Genomic DNA, 8,498 nt, shown 5'->3' on the forward strand with positions numbered 1-8,498 from the left:
TTTGTTGTGTTGGCAGTGTGTTTTGAGTCATTGTCTTGTTGCATGATGAAGCTTTCCCGATAAGTTTGGAAGCATTTTTCTGTAAATTGGCAGACAAAATGGTTTTGTAGACTTCAGAATTCATTCTGCTGCTACCATCTTGAGTTACATCATCAATAAAGATTAGTGAGCCCGTTCCAGAAGCAGCTGTGCAAGCCTAAGCCATGACATTACCTCCACCATGCTTCACAGATGAGATTGCGTGTTTTGGATAATAAGCAGATCCTTTTTTCACCATACTTTGGCCTTTCTATCACTTTGGTAGCGGTTAATCTTGGTCTCATCAGTCCAGAAAACTTTGTTCCAAATGTTTTGTGGCTCTTCTCTGTAATTCTTTGCAAAATCCAATCTGACCTTCCAATTCTATTTGCTGATGAGTGGTTTTCATCTTCACTCGAAGTCTTCTTCGAATAGTGGATTGTGATACCTTCACCCCTGCCCTGTGGAGGTTGGCAAACTATTTTGTCTGGCAATTTAAAGAAAAATGCATCCAAACTAATTGGGAGAAGCTTCACCATGCAACAAGACAATGACCCAAAACACACTGCCAACACAACAAAGGACTTCATCAGAGAGAAAAAAATGGAAGGTCGTAGACTGGCCAAGTCAATAACCAGACCTGAATCACATAGAGCATGCATTTACCTCCGATACTTTTGCTCACTTGAAAAGTGGGTGGCTTCAAACAAAAGATGCTGTGTTCTTAGTTGTTGAACACATCTAGATGTAAATACCATGAAATAAAAGCTGGAATTCTGAACTTTTGTCCCATATTCATCTTTTGATCTGAAGCCCAAATTTATTCAGTATACAACAAAAACAAATGAATTTACCTCACCATTCCAATACTTTTGGAGGGGACTGTATGTTTATGTTGTTTGAAAACTTGCACAATTAAATGTGAATTTAAACCATGTAGTTTCTTCAATTGTTTATCAGTAACACATTGAAAATGAGAGGAAATTTGAATATTTGGTTTGCAAGTTCATTTACAGTGTGTGCCCCTAATTTTCTGCTTGTGCCCCTAAAATTGAAAGGTATGGGCTACTGTGCTCCTAGTTTAGAAAAGTTAGTTGGGAGCCCTGAAACATATGTTTATTAAAAAGAAAAAACTGTCAACATTTCCATCCATCCATTTTCTCTAGCCAAAATTAGGGACACAGGTGAGCATGAGCTTAGTACTAGGACTTTTGGTGCGATACGGAGGATACCATGGACTGGTGGCCTGCCAATCACAGGGCATCTAAACATAGAGTACAACCATTGTATGCTCCATTGTTTGACTGTGAATGCGCGAGGAATGCTGATTGGTCGCAATCTGGTTTATGAGCTAGATAATTAGATTAGAACGTTAATTAGATTTTGGATGAAAATCTTTGTATTTTACAGGTTCTGTGTTTGTTAGCAAATTTAGCAGGCTTCTCTCTCCGTGCTCATTTAGGCTAATCTCAAGTGGCATTTTAAGCTTGTTTTTCCATATCATATGTTGCTGTGTCAGTCAAACATTATGGTATGCTATAGCTAACGGAGTTAGCAAACATCAAGGTTATTTGTAACCACTTAACTATCACTACTTTGTGTTAGGTACCATCCCAGATTCTATGGCATACAGTACTTAAATAAATTCTGTTGTTTGTTTTATGAACATCATGTATGATGAGGCACTGTAACACACTACATTTACAGTTAAGCAATCATGTGGAATTTACTACTGATAGAGTAGTAGAGTCAATTAAGGGTGGAAAAAGTATCGTTTTTTCAAGTGTCTGCTGAGTGCTGACTCCCGTTTAACATGAGTTTGGCTGTGAGTGGTTAATTTTGAAACGCCAACCTCCCCAGTTATTAGAGGGTGTGCACATTTGTACAACCCCATTATCTCAGTTGTTGTAGGTCACATCAATGGTGGCAAAAGGTTTGAAGTGATCTTGGTCTCATTTTTAATCACAAAAACCTATGGCATTTGAACAAGGGTGTGTGGATTTACCACAATCTGCTCAACATAGAGGTGCATCTCATTATATTCAAGTACAGTAATGCGGAAAAATGACTTTTAGCAGTTCAATGCAAAAAGTGAAACGCGCATATTATAAAGATTCACTCCACACGGAGTGAAATGTTTGATAACACTGATGATTATGCTTTACACCTAACTAAAAAAAATACATCAAGAGATTTGAATATTACATAAGAATCAATCAAAATTATCTTTCACACAGAAATTAGGTAAAAACCGGTCTTCTGACAAGTATAATATTCAATTATTTATTGAGATGCACATGAAGAGTAATTAAGTCTTAAACTGAGAGATTCAAATTGAACCAAAGTCATTGTCATGTTTTGTTTCTAAATACATGAAATATGTTTGATGTGATGAAAATTTTCAAACACTGAGAAAAACTTTGTCATGAATTGATGAGACATCGCTTAAAACTATTTTTCACCATCTCAGCTGGCCAGATTTTTGGAGCAGGGCTAAAACAGGGTCGCGCTGACGTCACCTAGTAATAATAGCTTGGCCTAGTTTTAGCATTACATGTGCCGTTAGCCACGAAGCTCTGCCTACAACCCGAAAAATGCATCTTCCCTGAAGTGTTTTGTGTTATTTGAGCTCGTGCGCAGCTCACGCAGCGAGCCAACGGCGAGTTGGATAGCTTCACTGCCCAATGGCCTGCTACTAGCGACTAGGCTATTACGTATTAGCCGTGAGTGGGCTCGTGGACCGGCGTTGGCTCCGTTTAATACTCCATAGCCTTGCTTCATGCCCCACGCGTAGAGCCACACAACAGAGACACTTAAGGCAAAGTCTGTTTATTACGTTCGCTAGCCCGCGAGCTAACGAGCTAAGGAGCTTGCTCGACTGCAGCGGGGCCGTTTAATTCTTCAGCGCCTTGCTTGGAATTGTTGTGTGTGGGTCTTCCCACATAAGACACACGGGAAAGTTAACTGTTTATGAACAATAATCACAGTGATGTTATTCATCCAGTAGTTGACAGACACTGAGCACATACGGACAAACGTATTTAATTGGCAGGTGACAGCGAACAAGCCCAAACAGTCCTGCAGCCTGAAGGGAAGCCTTATTTTTCATAATTGGAGATTTCTTTATTCATTCAAATTTTGCAGGCTTTTCTCTGTGGTGTGTCAAATTTACAAGGCCTTTTTTGCCCTCTTTGTTGGGTTTTTAAGCACTGAGTGTTCTGGTGAGGTACAATTGTCTACATGGACTATCAGTCAGAAGTAGTATTTTGTAAGTCACTGAGTTCAGTCAAAGATTCTTAAACATGAACAGTCCAGTATTTCGTATCATCAACCTGAAATTCCAAATACCCAGGAGAAGAAAAATGTAGTGGTAAATGCTGATGTTCTCCTTCAGTGTGTGGCACACCAATGCAGCAGCAACACGCCAAATTCTATCTCCCCCTTACACATGGAAATGGCATCTATAGGATCTCTGGAAGGTCACCTCACATCTGACTGGAAGGTCACCTCACATCTGACAGCAAAATGACATGCATACATACAACCCCTATTCCAATTAAGTTGGGACGTTGTCCATCCATTTTCTGAGCCACTTATCCTCCACAAGTGCTGGAGCCTATCCCAGTTATCTTCGGGCAGAAGGCGGGGTACACCCTGAACTGCTTGCCAGCCAATCGCAGTTGGGATGTTGTGTTAAACATAAATAAAAACAGAATAAAAGGATTTGCAAATCATGTTCGACCTATATTTAATTGAATACACTACAAAGACAATATATTTAATGTTCAGACTGATAAACTTTATTGTTTTTAACAAAATCATTAACTTGGAATTTTATGTCTGCAACACGTTCCAAAAAAGCTGGGACAGGGTCATGTTTACCACAGTGTTCCATCACCTTTTCTTTTAACATCATTCAATAAACGTTTGGGAACTGAGGACACTAATTGTTGAAGCTTTGTAGGTGGAATTCTTTCCCATTCTTGCTTGATGTACAGCTTCACCTGTTCAACAGTCCGGGGTCTCCGTTGTCGTATTTTACGCTTCATATTGCGCCACACATTTTCAATGGGAGACAGGTCTGGACTGCAGGCAGGCCAGTCTAGTACCCGCACTCTTACTACGAAGCCACGCTATTGTAACATGTGCAGAATGTGGTTTGGCATTGTCTTGCTGAAATAAGCAGGGGCATCCATGAAAAAGACGCTGCTTGGATGGCAGCATATATTTCCCAAAACCTCTATGTACCTTTCCGCATTAATGGTGCCTGTTGCATCACTATCTTATAGCCATCCAGCCTATCCCAGCTGAGTCTGGGCAAGAGGCAGGGTACACCCTGAACTGGTCGCCAGCCAATCGCAGGGTACCAGATATTTTGAGTAATAAAACACCAAGTTATATTATTGTAATGATTCTCCATGTTTTCCTTAACAGTTCAGTGCTGTCCCAAGGACATCACACTACAACGACACTGTGTGTATTTTGCATATGGACATATCACTAAACACAAATTTGTGACTCAAACAACAAAAACTAAATTCCTTTAACAAAAGTGGATTTGAAAAAATCGTGCAGGGCAGTATTTGTGTTTGCTTTTCAACATACAGCGGTGCCTTGTGAAAACAATCTCGCTGTGGCGCTTCAGCTGCCCTCTGCTCCAGTGTGTTCCACTAACGTGTATGTGTTCACTGTGATGGGTTAAATGCACATTTCGTGGGCATGCATGCATGTTCATGAAAATAAAAGATTCTTCTTCTTCTTCTTCTTCTGTGGGCCCCTCAATGTCAATACTAAAGTAATACTGCAATTTGAAAACACTGTTGAAAACAACTATTTATGACACCCCTGTAGGTGTTGGGACTTGGGAGTGGGCGGACACGACTCTACCTACCATTTGCCTTCTGTGATGGTGAAATGTTTCCAACGTGATTCAAAATAGAAATGGAGAATGGAAATGAATGCAAATTGTGTAGTTTTTGTGTAATCAGCAATTGATGGAAACTAAATCTAGCCTAATCATAGATTAATTTCTGTACCTTCTTACATTCCTATAACTCTTGCATGTGACTTGTTAAAAACTGACTATTTGACTGATTAGACAGTCGAGTATGTTTGTGGTTGGGGGATAGCTTATGTGGGGGGTACATAGTGGGGCGCGACTTAAAAATGTATGTAAAAAGAGAACCTCAGAGACGTATTCGCTTGAACAACCACTGTAGTGTGTATGGTGTCTGATGTATGGTTGTTTCTCCATGCAAGTTTAAGTTGATGTAGGTTTATTTACATAATTTAATACTAGCTTCCGAATACTTAACGGATAGTTTCTGGATACTTTTATACTAGTCTTGTGTATTTGACTTCAATTAACAACCTGTCCTGCAGTAACCCTAATTTCACACAGAGGCTTTGTTAGTTGTGTTCCTTCAACACTGACCTTTGAATCTGAGCTAGTTTTCCATTGAAAGGAGGGAAATTCCTTTATGTGTCAAAGGTTTAACCTGGCCTGGTTTACCCAGCAGGTCTCTGACCCCCAAGCTTACTGAGGCTAATCTCAAGTGGCATTTTAAACTTGCTGTTTCCAACGTCTTATCTTCATCCCCCGCAATAAGGCCCGGAATTTTTTTTTTTTTTTAACTAGTTCCATCAGGTCAACATTCTCGTAAATATCTTATATCTGCTAAATAACACCAAATCAAATGTTGTATCTTATCTCATGATCATGTCATATCATAAAGATATTGTTATACATCAAGCATGAGGTAAAGTTGACAATGCATTTTAGTCCATTAAATTGTTTCCTTATTTCTTTATTGTCCTTGAGAAAATGGTGTGTGGTTTCCACACAATCACAACTGATTATCGTGACCCCTCCCTCCCCAGATAACTAGAATAGATGCATACGATAGGATCAATCTATCTATCCATCCTTTCATCCATCCATCCCAGGTGTCAGCAACTTTTGACATCTGAAGTTGGGATAACACAGCATGTCGTTTTTTGTTGTTGTTTTTTAACTTTTTATTTTATTTATAAAAACTAGTATTTTGCATTTATTAAATCAGTTAGCTGCTACAGCTAATGCAAAATTTTATTTCTGCATGTAACAAAGTGAGCTTCAGCCAAGCATACTTTACAATGTCTATTTGAATCCTCCTTGTAGTTATAAAATTAAAGCTAATTATCCACCTGCAGCGAACCAAAAATGCAAACCAAAACTGTATGCTGTCTGTTTCTGTTTTACGTTATTACATTAATTTGGTTCTACTGCCGGCGGCACGGTGGCCGACTGGTTAGAGCGTCAGCCTCACAGTTCTGAGGACCCGGGTTCAATCGCCTGTGTGGAGTTTGCATGTTCTCCCCGTGCCTGTGTGGGTTTTCTCCGGGCACTCCGGTTTCTTCCCACATCCCAAAAACATGCATTAATTGGAGACTCTAAATTGCCCGTAGGCATGACTGTGAGTGGGAATGGTTGTTTGTTTGTATGTGCCCTGCAATTGGTTGGCAACCAGTTCAGGATGTACCCCGCCTCCTGCCCGATGACAGCTGGGATAGGCTCCAGCACGCCCGCGACCCTAGTGAGGAGAAGCCGCTCAGAAAATGGATGGATGGATGGTTCTACTGCCCCCGTGTGGTAAAAGGCACACGTTACATAACGTACTTTACAAGGTACAAGTGCAATATCTTTTTATACACTATAATGACAATGGGAGGAAAGCACCAGCTGATTTATATTAATACTGATTTTACTGTTCCGGCTCACTATGTGACCCCCGAACAACGAGTTTGACACCCCTAAATTGTTCATCGGTGTGAATGTGAATGATTGTCTATACAGGTGCTGCTCATATAATTAGAATATCATGAAGAAGTTTATTAATTTCAGTAATTCCATTCAAAAAGTGAAACTTGTATATTATATTCATTCTTTACACACAGACTGATATATTTCAAATATTTATTTCTTTTAATTTAGATGTTTATACCTGACCACTAATGAAAATCCCAAATTCAGTATCTCAGAAAATTTGAATATTACTTTCGACCAATACAAAAAAAAATATTTCTAGAAATGTTGGCTAGCTGAAAAGTACGAACATGAAAAGTATGAGCCTGTACATCACCCAATACTTAGTTGGGGCTCCTTTTGCCTGAATGACTGCAGCAATGCAGCGTGGCATGGAGTCGATCAGTCTGTGGCACTGCTCAGGTGTTATGAGAGCCCAGGTTGCTCTGATAGTGGCCTTCAGCTCTTCTGCATTGTTGGGTCTGGCGTATCGCATCTTCCTCTTCACAATACCCCATAGATTTTTGATGGGGTTGAGGTCAGGCAGAGTTTGCTGGCCAATCAAGAACAGGGAAGCCATGGTCCTTAAACCAGATACTGGTAGCTTCGGCACTGTGCGCAGGTGCTAAATCTGCATCTCCATAAAGTTGGTCAGCAGCAGGAAGCATGAAGTGCTCTAAAACATCCTGGTAGACGGCTGCGTTGACCTTGGACCTAAGGAAACACAGTGGACCAACACCAGCACGTCATGGCACTCCAAACCATCTCTGACTGTGGAAACTTTACACTCGACCTCAAGCAACATGGATTCTGTGCCTCTCCTCTCTTACTCCAGACTCTGGGACCTTGATTTCTAAAGGAGATGCAAAATTGACTTTCATCAGAGAACATAACTTTGGACCACTCAGTAGCAGTCCAGTCCTTTGTTTTTAGCCGAGGCAAGACGCTTCTGACTCCGTCTCTTGTTCAAGAAAGGCTTGATACAAAGAATGCGACAGCTGAAACCCATGTCTTGCATACGTCTGTGCGTGGTGGTTCTTGAAGCACTGACTCCAGCTGCAGTCCACTTTTTGTAAATCTCCCCCACATTTTTGATTGGGTTTTGTTTCACAATCCTCTCCCTATTGCTTGTCCACTTTATTTTTTCCCCTAACCACATCTTTTCCTTCCCTTCGCCTCTCTATTAATGTGCTTGGACACAGAGCTCTGTGAACAGCCAGCCTCTTTAGCAATGAACGTTTGTGTCTTGCCCTTGTGCAAGGTCTCAATTGTCGTCTTTTAAACAACTGCCAGGTCAGCAGTCTTCCCCATGATTGTGTAGCCTACAGAACTAGACTGGGAGACCATTTAAAAGCCTTTGCATGTGTTTTGAGTTAAGTATCTGATTAGAGTGTGGCACCTCTTCAATATTGCACCTCTCCACAATATTAAAATTTTCTGAGATACTCAATTCGGGGGTTTCATCAGTTGTCAGTTATAATCATCAACATTAAAAGAAATAAAAACTTGAAATATGTCAGTCTGTGTGAAATGAATGTATACATTATACACATTTCACTTTTTGAATGGAATTACTGAAATAAATTTTAAAAATGTGAAATACTTTTACATGATATTCTAATTATATGACCAGCACCTGGATGTGCCCTGCGATTGACTGGTGGCCATCCTGACCCTTCATGAAAAGAAACCCATT

Source organism: Phyllopteryx taeniolatus, chromosome 6, assembly GCF_024500385.1.
Source record: "Phyllopteryx taeniolatus isolate TA_2022b chromosome 6, UOR_Ptae_1.2, whole genome shotgun sequence".
NCBI classification, from domain to species: domain Eukaryota; kingdom Metazoa; phylum Chordata; class Actinopteri; order Syngnathiformes; family Syngnathidae; genus Phyllopteryx; species Phyllopteryx taeniolatus.